Source organism: Rutidosis leptorrhynchoides, chromosome 3 (genome assembly GCF_046630445.1).
Source record: "Rutidosis leptorrhynchoides isolate AG116_Rl617_1_P2 chromosome 3, CSIRO_AGI_Rlap_v1, whole genome shotgun sequence".
In the NCBI taxonomy this organism is placed as follows: Eukaryota; Viridiplantae; Streptophyta; class Magnoliopsida; order Asterales; family Asteraceae; genus Rutidosis; species Rutidosis leptorrhynchoides.
The window spans coordinates 650,594,351-650,609,828 of NC_092335.1; positions in this window are offsets into that span (position 1 = coordinate 650,594,351).

Consider the following 15,478-nt stretch of genomic DNA (forward strand, 5'->3'; position numbering starts at 1 on the left):
CAAACGGCGCCATCTCAATGCTTGAATGGTAGCTGTTGTTGTAGGAAAATTCTGCTAACGGTAGATGTCGATCCCAACTGTTTCCGAAATCAATAACACATGCTCGTAGCATGTCTTCAAGCGTTTGTATCGTCCTTTCACTCTGCCCATCAGTTTGTGGATGATAGGCAGTACTCATGTCTAGACGAGTTCCTAATGCTTGCTGTAATGTCTGCCAGAATCTTGAAATAAATCTGCCATCCCTATCAGAGATAATAGAGATTAGTATTCCATGTCTGGAGACGACTTCCTTTAAATACAGTCGTGCTAACTTCTCCATCTTGTCATCTTCTCTTATTGGCAGGAAGTGTGCTGATTTGGTGAGACGATCAACTATTACCCAAATAGTATCAAAACCACTTGCAGTCCTTGGCAATTTAGTGATGAAATCCATGGTAATGTTTTCCCATTTCCATTCCGGGATTTCGGGTTGTTGAAGTAGACCTGATGGTTTCTGATGCTCAGCTTTGACCTTAGAACACGTCAAACATTCTCCTACGTATTTAGCAACATCGGCTTTTATACCCGGCCACCAAAAATGTTTTTGAGATCCTTGTACATCTTCCCCGTTCCAGGATGTATTGAGTATCTGGTTTTATGAGCTTCTCTAAGTACCATTTCTCTCATATCTCCAAATTTTGGTACCCAAATCCTTTCAGCCCTATACCGGGTTCCGTCTTCCTGAATATTAAGATGCTTCTCCGATCCTTTGGGTATTTCATCCTTTAAATTTCCCTCTTTTAAAACTCCTTGTTGCGCCTCCCTTATTTGAGTAGTAAGGTTATTATGAATCATTATATTCATAGATTTTACTCGAATGGGTTCTCTGTCCTTCCTGCTCAAGGCATCGGCTACCACATTTGCCTTCCCCGGGTGGTAACGAATCTCAAAGTCGTAATCATTCAACAATTCAATCCACCTACGCTGCCTCATATTTAGTTGTTTCTGATTAAATATGTGTTGAAGACTTTTGTGGTCGGTATATATAATACTTTTGACCCCATATAAGTAGTGCCTCCAAGTCTTTAATGCAAAAACAACCGCGCCTAATTCCAAATCATGCGTCGTATAATTTTGTTCGTGAATCTTCAATTGTCTAGACGCATAAGCAATTACCTTCGTTCGTTGCATTAATACACAACCGAGACCTTGCTTTGATGCGTCACAATAAATCACAAAATCATCATTCCCTTCAGGCAATGACAATATAGGTGCCGTAGTTAGCTTTTTCTTCAATAACTGAAACGCTTTCTCTTGTTCATCATTCCATTCAAATTTCTTCCCTTTATGCGTTAATGCAGTCAAGGGTTTTGCTATTCTGGAAAAGTCTTGGATGAACCTTCTGTAGTAACCAGCTAGTCCTAAAAACTGGCGTATGTGTTTCGGAGTTTTCGGGGTTTCCCACTTTTCAACAGTTTCTATCTTTGCCGGATCCACCTTAATACCTTCTTTGTTCACTATGTGACCGAGGAATTGAACTTCTTCCAACCAAAATGCACACTTTGAAAATTTAGCGTACAATTCTTCCTTCCTCAATACTTCTAACACCTTTCTCAAATGTTCACCGTGTTCTTGGTCATTCTTTGAGTAAATAAGTATGTCATCAATGAAAACAATGACAAACTTGTCAAGGTATGGTCCACACACTCGGTTCATAAGGTCCATGAACACAGCTGGTGCATTAGTTAAACCAAACGGCATGACCATAAACTCGTAATGACCGTAACGTGTTCTGAAAGCAGTCTTTGGAATATCATCTTCTTTCACCCGCATTTGATGATACCCGGAACGTAAGTCAATCTTTGAATAAACAGACGAGCCTTGTAGTTGATCAAATAAGTCGTCGATTCTCGGTAGTGGGTAGCGGTTCTTGATGGTAAGTTTGTTCAACTCTCGGTAGTCGATACACAACCTGAATGTACCTTCTTTCTTCTTGACAAACAAAACAGGAGCTCCCCACGGTGATGTGCTTGGTCGAATGAAACCACGCTCTAAAAGTTCTTGTAATTGGCTTTGCAGTTCTTTCATCTCGCTGGGTGCGAGTCTGTAAGGAGCACGAGCTATTGGTGCAGCTCCTGGTACAAGATCTATTTGAAATTCAACAGATCGATGTGGGGGTAATCCCGGTAATTCTTTCGGAAATACATCGGGAAATTCTTTTGCAATGGGAACATCATTGATGCTCTTTTCTTCAGTTTGTACTTTCTCGACGTGTGCTAGAACAGCATAGCAACCTTTTCTTATTAGTTTTTGTGCCTTCAAATTACTAATAAGATGTAGCTTCGTGTTGCCCTTTTCTCCGTACACCATTAAGGGTTTTCCTTTTTCTCGTATAATGCGAATTGCATTTTTGTAACAAACGATCTCCGCTTTCACTTCTTTCAACCAGTCCATACCGATTATCACATCAAAACTCCCTAACTCTACTGGTATCAAATCAATCTTAAATGTTTCGCTAACCAGTTTAATTTCTCGATTCCGACATATATTATCTGCTGAAATTAATTTACCATTTGCTAATTCGAGTAAAAATTTACTATCCAAAGGCGTCAATGGACAACTTAATTTAGCACAAAAATCTCTACTCATATAGCTTCTATCCGCACCCGAATCAAATAAAACGTAAGCAGATTTATTGTCAATAAGAAACGTACCCGTAACAAGCTCCGGGTCTTCTTGTGCCTCTGCCGCATTAATATTGAAAACTCTTCCGCGGCCTTGTCCATTCGTGTTCTCCTGGTTCGGGCAATTTCTAATAATGTGGCCCGGTTTTCCACATTTATAACAAACTACATTGGCATAACTTGCTCCGACACTACTTGCTCCGCCATTACTCGTTCCAACACCATTTGTTCCTTTCGTTCTATTAACCCCTGGTCCGTAGACCTCACACTTTGCCGTGCTATGACCATTTCTTTTACACTTGTTGCAAAATTTGGTGCAGAACCCCGAGTGATTCTTTTCACACCTTTGGCATAGCTGCTTCTGATTGTTGTTGTTGTTGCGGTTATTATTGTTGTTGGGATGATTGTTGTAGTTGCTGTTGTTGTTGTTGTTGTTGTTGTTGTTGTTGTTGTTGTTGTTGGGCCGTTTGTTGTAGTTGCGATTGATGTTGTGATTGTTGGGATAATTGTTGCGATTATTGTTGTAATTGCTGTTGTTGTTGTATTGGTGATTCTTATCACCGTTTTCCTCCCACTTTCTTTTGACTTGCTTCACATTGGCCTCTTCAGCAGTCTGTTCTTTAATTCTTTCTTCAATCTGGTTCACTAGTTTGTGAGCCATTCTACATGCCTGTTGTATGGAGGCGGGCTCGTGTGAACTTATATCTTCTTGGATTCTTTCCGGTAATCCTTTCACAAACGCGTCGATCTTCTCTTCCTCATCTTCGAATGCTCCCGGACACAATAGGCACAATTCTGTGAATCGTCTTTCGTACGTGGTAATATCAAATCCTTGGGTTCGTAACCCTCTAAGTTCTGTCTTGAGCTTATTGACCTCGGTTCTGGGACGGTACTTCTCGTTCATCAAGTGCTTGAATGCTGACCACGGTAGTGCGTACGCATCGTCTTGTCCCACCTGCTCTAGATAGGTATTCCACCATGTTAACGCAGAACCTGTGAAGGTATGCGTAGCATACTTCACTTTGTCCTCTTCAGTACACTTACTTATGGCAAACACCGATTCGACCTTCTCGGTCCACCGTTTCAATCCGATCGGTCCTTCGGTTCCATCAAATTCCAAAGGCTTGCAGGCAGTGAATTCTTTGTAGGTGCATCCTACACGATTTCCTGTACTGCTAGATCCAAGGTTATTGTTGGTATGTAGCGCAGCCTGTACTGCGGCTATGTTTGAAGCTAGAAAAGTACGGAATTCCTCTTCATTCATATTCACGGTGTGTCGAGTAGTCGGTGCCATTTCCTTCAAAATAGTCAAATGGAACAAGTTAATCATACAGAATATTAAGAGTAGTTAATAGTATTTCGTAGCATAATATGAACTCATTTATAAAAGCTTTTTCTTCATATTAGCGTTTTATAAGTTTAAATTCGGGTAGTACCTACCCGTTAAGTTCATACTTAGTAGCTAATATACAATTCAACTACTACAATTCTATATGAAAAACTGATTATAATAATATTTCGCGTTCAAACTTTTATACAATATTTTACAAACTTACAATACCGCTTATTTTACATAAAGCATGAAATATAGCACACAATAACTTTGATACAAGATAGTTTTGAAGATAATTCTAGCTAGTACACAAGTCGTTCAGCAAAGGCAATAAAGACACGTAATTCATACGTCCAGAAACAAGTCATGCATTCTGGTTTTACTAGGACTACTTCCCATCCTTGGTCTTGTGCAACATAACCGTTATGGCCATTGATAAGACAGCGTGTTGTAACGTCGTCAAAGGGACGAGGGTTACGTAATGTCCAACAGTCCCGTAACAATCTAAAAACCTCATTTCTTACCCCAATTACCGACTCCGTCACTTGTGGAAACGTTTTGTTTAATAGTTGTAGCCCGATGTTCTTGTTCTCACTTTGGTGAGAAGCGAACATTACTAATCCGTAAGCATAACATGCTTCTTTATGTTGCATGTTAGCCGCTTTTTCTAAATCACGAAGTCCAATATTCGGATATATTGAGTCAAAATAATTTCTTAACCCGTTGCGCAAAATAGCATTTGGGTTCCCCGCAATATATGCGTCAAAGTAAACACATCGTAACTTATGGGTTTCCCAATGTGATATCCCCCATCTTTCAAACGAAAGTCTCTTATAAACCAAGACATTCTTGGAACGTTCTTCGAATGTCTTACAAACTGATCTCGCCTTAAATAGTTGTGCCGAGGAATTCTGACCGACTCTAGACAAGATTTCATCAATCATGTCTCCGGGTAGGTCTCTTAAAATATTGGGTTGTCTATCCATTTTGTGTTTTTAAACTGTAAAATAGTCAAGAGTTAGATTCATAAAAAAATACTTATTAATACAAGCAATTTTTACATATATCATAAAGCATAAGCACACTATATTACATATATTACACCACACGAATACAACTATCTTATTCCGACTCGCTCGTTTCTTCTTCTTCGGTTTTGGTTCGTTTTGCCAAGTTTCTAGGGATATATGATGTTCCCCTAATACTAACTGTCGTTGTCCACATTGGTTTAGAAAAACCTGGTGGTTTAGAGGTTCCCGGGTCATTGTTACAACTTAAGGACTTCGGGGGTTGATGATACATATAAAGTTCATCGGGGTTGGAATTAGATTTCTCTATTTTTATGCCCTTTCCCTTATTATTTTCTTTTGCCTTTTTAAATTCAGTTGGGGTAATTTCTATAACATCATCGGAATTCTCGTCGGAATCCGATTCATCGGAGAATTGGTAATCCTCCCAATATTTTGCTTCCTTGGCAGAAACACCATTGACCATAATTAACCTTGGTCGGTTGGTTGAGGATTTTCTTTTACTTAACCGTTTTATTATTTCCCCCACCGGTTCTATTTCTTCATCCGGTTCCGATTCTTCTTCCGGTTCCGATTCTTCTTCCGGTTCCGACTCTTCTTCCGGTTCCTCTTCGGGAACTTGTGAATCAGTCCACGAATCATTCCAATTTACATTTGACTCTTCATTATTATTAGGTGAGTCAATGGGACTTGTTCTAGAGGTAGACATCTATCACATAATATCAACACGTTAAGAGATTAATATATCACATAATATTCATATGTTAAAAATATATAGTTTACAACAAAAATGTTAAGCAATCATTTTTAAAGAAAACACGGTCGAAGTCCAGACTCACTAATGCATCCTAACAAACTCGATAAGACACACTAATGCAAATTTTCTGGTTCTCTAAGACCAACGCTCTGATACCAACTGAAATGTCCCGTTCTTATTGATTAAAAACGTTCCATATTAATTGATTTCGTTGCGAGGTTTTGACCTCTATATGAGACGTTTTTCAAAGACTGCATTCATTTTTAAAACAAACCATAACCTTTATTTCATAAATAAAGGTTTAAAAAGCTTTACGTAGATTATCAAATAATGATAATCTAAAATATCCTGTTTACACACGACCATTACATAATGGTTTACAATACAAATATGTTACATCGAAATCAGTTTCTTGAATGCAGTTTTTACACAATATCATACAAACATGGACTCCAAATCTTGTCCTTATTTTAGTATGCAACAGCGGAAGCTCTTAATATTCACCTGAGAATAAACATGCTTTAAACGTCAACAAAAATGTTGGTGAGTTATAGGTTTAACCTATATATATCAAATCGTAACAATAGACCACAAGATTTCATATTTCAATACACATCCCATACATAGAGATAAAAATCATTCATATGGTGAACACCTGGTAACCGACATTAACAAGATGCATATATATAAGAATATCCCCATCATTCCGGGACACCCTTCGGATATGATATAAATTTCGAAGTACTAAAGCATCCGGTACTTTGGATGGGGTTTGTTAGGCCCAATAGATCTATCTTTAGGATTCGCGTCAATTAGGGTGTCTGTTCCCTAATTCTTAGATTACCAGACTTAATAAAAAGGGGCATATTCGATTTCGATAATTCAACCATAGAATGTAGTTTCACGTACTTGTGTCTATTTTGTAAATCATTTATAAAACCTGCATGTATTCTCATCCCAAAAATATTAGATTTTAAAAGTGGGACTATAACTCACTTTCACAGATTTTTACTTCGTCGGGAAGTAAGACTTGGCCACTGGTTGATTCACGAACCTATAACAATATATACATATATATCAAAGTATGTTCAAAATATATTTACAACACTTTTAATATATTTTGATGTTTTAAGTTTATTAAGTCAGCTGTCCTCGTTAGTAACCTACAACTAGTTGTCCACAGTTAGATGTACAGAAATAAATCGATAAATATTATCTTGAATCAATCCACGACCCAGTGTATACGTATCTCAGTATTGATCACAACTCAAACTATATATATTTTGGAATCAACCTCAACCCTGTATAGCTAACTCCAACATTCACATATAGAGTGTCTATGGTTGTTCCGAAATATATATAGATGTGTCGACATGATAGGTCGAAACATTGTATACGTGTCTATGGTATCTCAAGATTACATAATATACAATACAAGTTGATTAAGTTATGGTTGGAATAGATTTGTTACCAATTTTCACGTAGCTAAAATGAGAAAAATTATCCAATCTTGTTTTACCCATAACTTCTTCATTTTAAATCCGTTTTGAGTGAATCAAATTGCTATGGTTTCATATTGAACTCTATTTTATGAATCTAAATAGAAAAAGTATAGGTTTGTAGTCGGAAAAATAAGTTACAAGTCATTTTTGTAAAGGTAGTCATTTCAGTCGAAAGAACGACGTCTAGATGACCATTTTAGAAAACATACTTCCACTTTGAGTTTAACCATAATTTTTGGATATAGTTTCATGTTAATAATAAAAATCATTTTCTCAGAATAACAACTTTTAAATCAAAGTTTATCATAGTTTTTAATTAACTAACCCAAAACAGCCCGCGGTGTTACTACGACGGCGTAAATCCGGTTTTACGGTGTTTTTCGTGTTTCCAGGTTTTAAATCATTAAGTTAGCATATCATATAGATATAGAACATGTGTTTAGTTGATTTTAAAAGTCAAGTTAGAAGGATTAACTTTTGTTTGCGAACAAGTTTAGAATTAACTAAACTATGTTCTAGTGATTACAAGTTTAAACCTTCGAATAAGATAGCTTTATATGTATGAATCGAATGATGTTATGAACATCATTACTACCTTAAGTTCCTTGGATAAACCTACTGGAAAAGAGAAAAATGGATCTAGCTTCAATGGATCCTTGGATGGCTCGAAGTTCTTGAAGCAGAATCATGACACGAAAACAAGTTCAAGTAAGATCATCACTTGAAATAAGATTGTTATAGTTATAGAAATTGAACCAAAGTTTGAATATGATTATTACCTTGTATTAGAATGATAACCTACTGTAAGAAACAAAGATTTCTTGAGGTTGGATGATCACCTTACAAGATTGGAAGTGAGCTAGCAAACTTGAAAGTATTCTTGATTTTATGAAACTAGAACTTTTGGAATTTATGAAGAACACTTAGAACTTGAAGATAGAACTTGAGAGAGATCAATTAGATGAATAAAATTGAAGAATGAAAGTGTTTGTAGGTGTTTTTGGTCGTTGGTGTATGGATTAGATATAAAGGATATGTAATTTTGTTTTCATGTAAATAAGTCATGAATGATTACTCATATTTTTGTAATCTTATGAGATATTTCATGCTAGTTGCCAAATGATGGTTCCCACATGTGTTAGGTGGCTCACATGGGCTGCTAAGAGCTGATCATTGGAGTGTATATACCAATAGTACATACATCTAAAAGCTGTGTATTGTACGAGTACGAATACGGGTGCATACGAGTAGAATTGTTGATGAAACTGAACGAGAATGTAATTGTAAGCATTTTTGTTAAGTAGAAGTATTTTGATAAGTGTATTGAAGTCTTTCAAAAGTGTATAAATACATATTAAAACACTACATGTATATACATTTTAACTGAGTCGTTAAGTCATCGTTAGTCGTTACATGTAAGTGTTGTTTTGAAACCTTTAGGTTAACGATCTTGTTAAATGTTGTTAACCCAATGTTTATAATATCAAAAGAGATTTTAAATTATTATATTATCATGATATTATGATGTACGAATATCTCTTAATATGATATATATACATTAAATGTCGTTACAACGATAAACGTTACATATATGTCTCGTTTCAAAATCATTAAGTTAGTAGTCTTGTTTTTACATATGTAGTTCATTGTTAATATAATTAATGATATGTTTACTTATCATAATATCATGTTAACTATATATATAACCATATATATGTCATCATATAGTTTTTTTACAAGTTTTAACGTTCGTGAATCACCGGTCAACTTGGGTGGTCAATTGTCTATATGAAACCTATTTCAATTAATCAAGTCTTAACAAGTTTGATTGCTTAACATGTTGGAAACATTTAATCATGTAAACATCAATCTCAATTAATATATATAAACATGGAAAAGTTCGGGTCACTACACCATTTGCATTTGTAACGAGAGCCCTACAATCTTCAGCAAGATGACCCTGTCGATTACATTTGGTGCATACCACACTACAGTAACCAAAGTGATGTTTGTGACATCGGTTGCATAAAGGACTTTGTCCTTTGTAACCAAAACCTGAACCACTACCCGCACCTTTCGTGGTTTCTTGTTTCTTAAAAGATTGGTGTTGATTACCTCGATCATAACTTCCATTCCACTTTCTCTTGTTACCTGATACCTTCTCATCGGTATTGTATGCTTTCTTATCCAAAATGACCTGATCCATTAGCTCGTTTTCCATGGTTATAGCTTCATGAATTGTCTTAGGTCTCGATGCTGTAACGTTTGCCTTTACCCTTGTCGGCAAACCATCTTTGTACATTTCAATCTTCCGTTCTTCGGTTGGAACCAATTCAGGACATAGCAAAACTAGTTCCATGAATCACTGATTGTAGTTGGTGATTTCAGTACCAACAACCTTCAGACTTCGTAATTCATCTTCCAACTTCCTAACCTCGTTCCTTGGACAATATTCGTGGATTAACATCGTTTTGAATTCTTCCCATGGAGTATCGTAAGCTACATCTCCTCCTACTGCCTTCACATAATTTTTCCACCACGTGAGTGCACTATCGTGTAAAGTGCACGATGCATACTTGGTCATGTCTTTTTCAACACAACCGCTGATTTTAAACATCGTCTCCATCTTTTCTATCCACCGGGTTAAACCAATCGGCCCTTCCGTTCCACTGAATGATGAGGGCTTGCAAGCTTGAAACGTCTTGTAGGTGCATCCTACACGAGGATTTGGGTTAACTGCAGCAGCTCTTGCAGCTTCGACCCATAACATTCTGTCGTTGACTCGTTGGTTGATGAATTCCTCGACTTCTTGTTCCGTCATTCGATTCAATCGCGCCATTTCCTAATGAAAGAAAATAATTATTCACATGGAATATTATAGATGTAGTGTGTATTTATAGTACATTATAGCTTGTTAATAATATGAACCAGGTATTATTATAAAAGCCTTTTCTTCTTATTAGCGTTTTATAATTATATCTAGGGTAGTACCTACCCGTTAATGTTCATACTTAATAGCTTAGTACAGAACCAATTACTACAATCTAAATAATACTTAACCATGGAAAATTATTGCATTTCATATTTCACTATTTTACATATGCTTATCTTACATCGAACATTAAGCAAACCACACTAATAATATTATACAAAACATTATATGATCCCATGGTTTAATACGGCAGCGCATCGTTTGGTCTATTTTCTAGGACGTTTAGTTCCAATGAATGGCCTAACGCTTATCCTAGCTGTCTGCCTATATTTTGGCGGTGGGGCTGAAGAACTGGATGCCGGGATAGCACTAATCGGAATAGCGGGAATAGGGGTGGTAGTGTCTAGTGGAATTGGTGCCACAACATCCTCACTAAACTCGGGATTTGAATTTTCTAATTCATTAGCTTTTCGTTTCTTTCCTTGATCGAACTTTTCTTTCGTAATTTCTAGTATTTCTTCCTTGGGTTCACTTTCTTCCTCGGGTTCACTTTCCGATTTTTCTATAGTTGGTTCATCCGGAATTTGTGAGTCTTCCCCAAAGATATCATTTTCGTCATCGGATAAGTTAATGACTGGAACACCATATGAAGATTCTGATTCGGAGTCGCTGAATGTGATAATAAGTTTCGAGCCCGACATCTATCACATAACAACTAACCCATTAGTACTACATAATATTTACATATAAATTTTAACCAACAATGATAAGCAATGGTTTTTAAAATCAGACCCGGTCAAAGTCCAGACTTACTAATGTATCCTAACGACTTCTCGGTTAGACACACTAATGCAAACCTGGTTCGCTAAGACCACCGCTCTGATACCACATGTCATAACCCGTCCTTAACCATAAGAACGTGTTAGATAACGTATGATTTCATTGCGAGGTATTGACCTCTATATGCGACATTTTTAAAAGGAAAACTGCATATTTATACATTACAAATCATAATTCTTATTTTTGATACAAACTTTGGACAATAAAAAGATGATTATCGTTTAGCGATAATCTTCGACTTACAAACTTTACAAATGATGATAACAACACGATTTCTAGCATATTTTACAACACAAATCCTTGGGTATGCAGTTTTATTTTTGACACATGTATGCGTACGCAAGATCCTGCTCAAATTCAACATAATGCAGCGGAAGCTTCTAATTATCACCTGAGAATAAACATGTTTAAAACGTCAACATAAAGTTGGTGAGATATAGGTTTAATGCCGGCAGCAATATATATATAGACCACAAGATTTCATATATAAACATTTTCATAAAAATATTCTAAGTGGTTGAGCACTTGGTAACCATACTTAACATTCAATCACGTCGCATATTCCCTTTAATATGAAATCTTACTACACCGTACCAAGTGTAGTCACAAAACGAAGTACTGTGCAACCGTTGAATACTGGTCGTCCAGTCCGGTTGGGGTTGTCAGGCCCGATAGATCTATCAACAGGATTCGCGTTTACAAAACCGCTGTAAATATTAGTTACCAAGCTACAGGGAAGTATGCCAGTGGTACAACTCAACGTAGAATATATTTTTCAGTTACTTGTGTCCATAATGTAAAACATAAAATACATGTATTCTCATCCCGAAATATTTAGAGTTTAAAAGTGGGACTATATACTCACTTTCGTCTTGAAGATATATATAATTTGACTTGGTCTCCGGTTGATATCACGAACCTATCCATATATAATATATCAATACCTTTTCTTTTTAAACAAACGTCACATATATATACTTGTTATACTTTTAATACTTTTAATAATTCCTTAGTCCGTAGTTAGCAGTTCGTTGTTAGTAATTCAATTTTAATGGTTCATTTTTAGGTGTTTAATAAACCCCCAACGAAATAAATAAAACCCCATCGTATATGTATTGGTCGAGATTAATCTTGACCCACGGTACCGGTGTTGTCAAATGACGTGTTGCGTACATAAAGTACCGGTGTTGTCAAATGACGTGTTGCGTACAATCATGGGATCTTATGATTAATCTTCTCGTATTGTTTACGGGTGAACCTGAACCATATAAAATTAAATTATGAGTACATATATATAAAATATCATGTTATCTTAAAAAGATGTGATTTATTTAATTTTTCCCAATTATTTTCGTGGCTAAACTAGTCTTGGATATCCGATTTTGTTTCGGACATAGTTTCTTCGTTACAACTCCGTTTTTGTTGATTCAACTTGCCATCTCCTTGGATCGAGTCCCTCTTTAAGACTATGAACTGTAAATACCTTAGTTTGTATTCAAAATCACACGGCATAGGTGAAACTTTAGTGAAACTTATGAAGTTAATCATTTTTGTTACAAAAATATCATTTAATGACCATTTTTCTAAAAATACTTATACTTTGAATTAAATCATGAAATTTTTATGTGTTATCATATTCATAGTAAAAATCATTTTTCCATAAAATAAACCTCCAATTCAAAGTTTAAGATGGTTTTTAATTATCCAACCCAAAACAGTCCCCGGTTACACTCCGACGTCGTAAAAACAGTTTTTAAGGTGTTCTTTGAAAAACCAAGTTAAACCTTGTTAAATTAGCATATATTTAAGTTATATTACAGGTCTTGAAGTATTTTAAGAGTTAAGTTAGAAGGATCTATTTAGTTTGCAAACAAGTTTGAAAACATTCAAACTATGTTCTTGTTGTTAAAATTTTATACCACAAAATAAGATAGCTATATATATATGAATCGAATAAGGTTATGAACATAGTTACTACCTCAAGTTCCTTGGACAAGGTTGCTGTAAAAGAGGAGTAAAAAGCTAGAACCAAAAGGGTGATGGAAGTGGATGAAAGATTGGAAGTAAGTTTGTGTTCTTGGAAGGATTTCTTGAAGTGTTGTTGTAAGAGTTTTCTTATGGTGATTAAGTAAGGTTTTTATGGCTAGATCTTCTTGGTAAATTGCTGGATTGTTATGGAGTTCAAAGGTTAAGAAAGAGTGTGTGTTTTTAACTAGGAAAGTTGAAGTAAAATGAATCAAAATGATGATCCATGATACTTCCTTAAAAACGTGGCCAAGGGTGGAGACAAGACAAATTTCCAAGTTGTAATTTTATGTAATTAGTCAATAAGCTTCCAAATACAATTACCTTATACATAAGGCATTGAACAAGGGCTGGTTGGTGGTGATTTGATGTGTATATACCAATAGTAAATACGTATAGAAGCTAGGTATGATACGAGTACTTATACTCTAGATATACGTATAGAAATTTTGTGAAAAATGGAATGAGGATTCAAATATAGCTATCTTTTGTGAATACACTTATATGGTTTTATGTATTTAAGTTCTTAAAAGTGTTTAAATACATTACTTATACGATATATGTATAAACATTATAGGTTATAAGTATTTATGTCAAATAACGTTACGTATGGTTATTGTTTTGAAAACTTAAGTTAGTAGTTACAAAATATACTTATAACTTATTGTTATTAATACAAAATGAGATATTAAAACATCTTTAGATCATGTTAAATATGTATATATACATATATATACACAAACGTATAATTATCATATATTGTATAGTTCGTGATATCATCGGTCAAACTAGACGGTCAAACGTTGTGTAAAACTCTTTTCAAACACATAAGTCTCAACAATTTGGATTGCTTATCATGTTGGTAAGGTTTAATTTATGTAAATATTAATCTTATTAGTATAGAACGATCGAAAAAGTGTGGGTCGTTACATATAGCAGATTTATCACTTGAACTATTCGAAGCAATGGATGCTTCCGATTCCTGTACCATCTCGCCTTTCAGAATGTATAAATTAGCACCCACCTTTTCTCCTTTCATAAGTACAACCGCGCCTTTCTTGATTATCATGATCTTCTCATGTATCACCATTTTACAACCAAGATCATCCAATTGTCCTAAAGACAATAAGTTCTTCTTCAAACCCTCCACGTGTCGTACACCTTGAATAGTACGAACTGTACCATCGTGCATCTTCAGAACGATATCTCCAATCCCAATGATCTTTAGTTTGTGATCACTGCAACTGTATACAGATCCTCCTGAGATACGTTCATATTGTTTGAACCATTCTCTTCTAGGGGTCATGTGAAAAGTAGCTCCCGAGTCAAATAACCAGACATCAACAAATGTCTTTCTGCCTTCATTTGCTACCACTGCCTCACTAACCAAAGCAGTCCCATCATCTGAAGTGCTTGCAATATTTCCTTGAGGATTTGAGTTATTTAAACTCCGACAATCCTTCTTCAGGTGACCTTTCTTGCCACAATTGTAGCATGTATAGGTCTTCTTCTTTTTAGACTTCGGTTTACCATGATTGTGACTCCCACTTGGGCCACGTTCCCGTTGACCTCCCTCCTGACACCAATAAGGCCTCCACTTGTCGTGAACCGGCATGTTTGTCCTCCTTGTTATTGCGCCGATTTTCTTCTTCTAGAATAGCAGCCGCAACTTCATCATAGACTAGATACTCCGAGAGAACATTATTGGTTAAGTTAATAATGAGTTGATCATATGAATCAGGTAGACTCTGAAGTAAAAGTTCAGCACGTTCTTTTGGCTCTATATTGCAACTTAATGAAGCGAGTTGAGAAAATAGAGTATTCAAAGAATTAATGTGCTCATTAACTGAAGTAGATTCATTCATGCGTAGCGCATAAAGTTTCCTCTTAAGGAATATCTTGTTGTGGAGTGATTTGGTCTCGTACAATTTTACGAGGTGATCCCAAATCTCTTTCGCCGTCTTCTTTTCTTCTATGCTAGACAAAACGCCATCTGCTAGTGCCAGATGAAGATTTGCGATAGCCTGGCCGTCCATCTCTTCCCATTTTTCATCAGTGACTTCGGCCGAACGTCCACTGATGGCCGCCAAACACTTATCCTTTCTCAGGATAGCTTTCATCTTTAGTTTCCATAACGAGAAGTTACTCCCGTTGAACTTTTCAATTTCGAATTTCGTAGACATTGCTATAATTACAATCTTCTTTTCAACAATATTATTTTCTTGAAATAATACCTGGGAACTTTTATCGAGTGAAAATAATCTTACTTATTTTCTGATGTGGACGATCCACTCCCGTGGCAACCACAGAGCATGCGATAAGTAGATTAATACACACTAGATATTAGACCTTAGCTCTTGATACCACTTGTTAAGAAAAGCAACACCGAATTATAGCA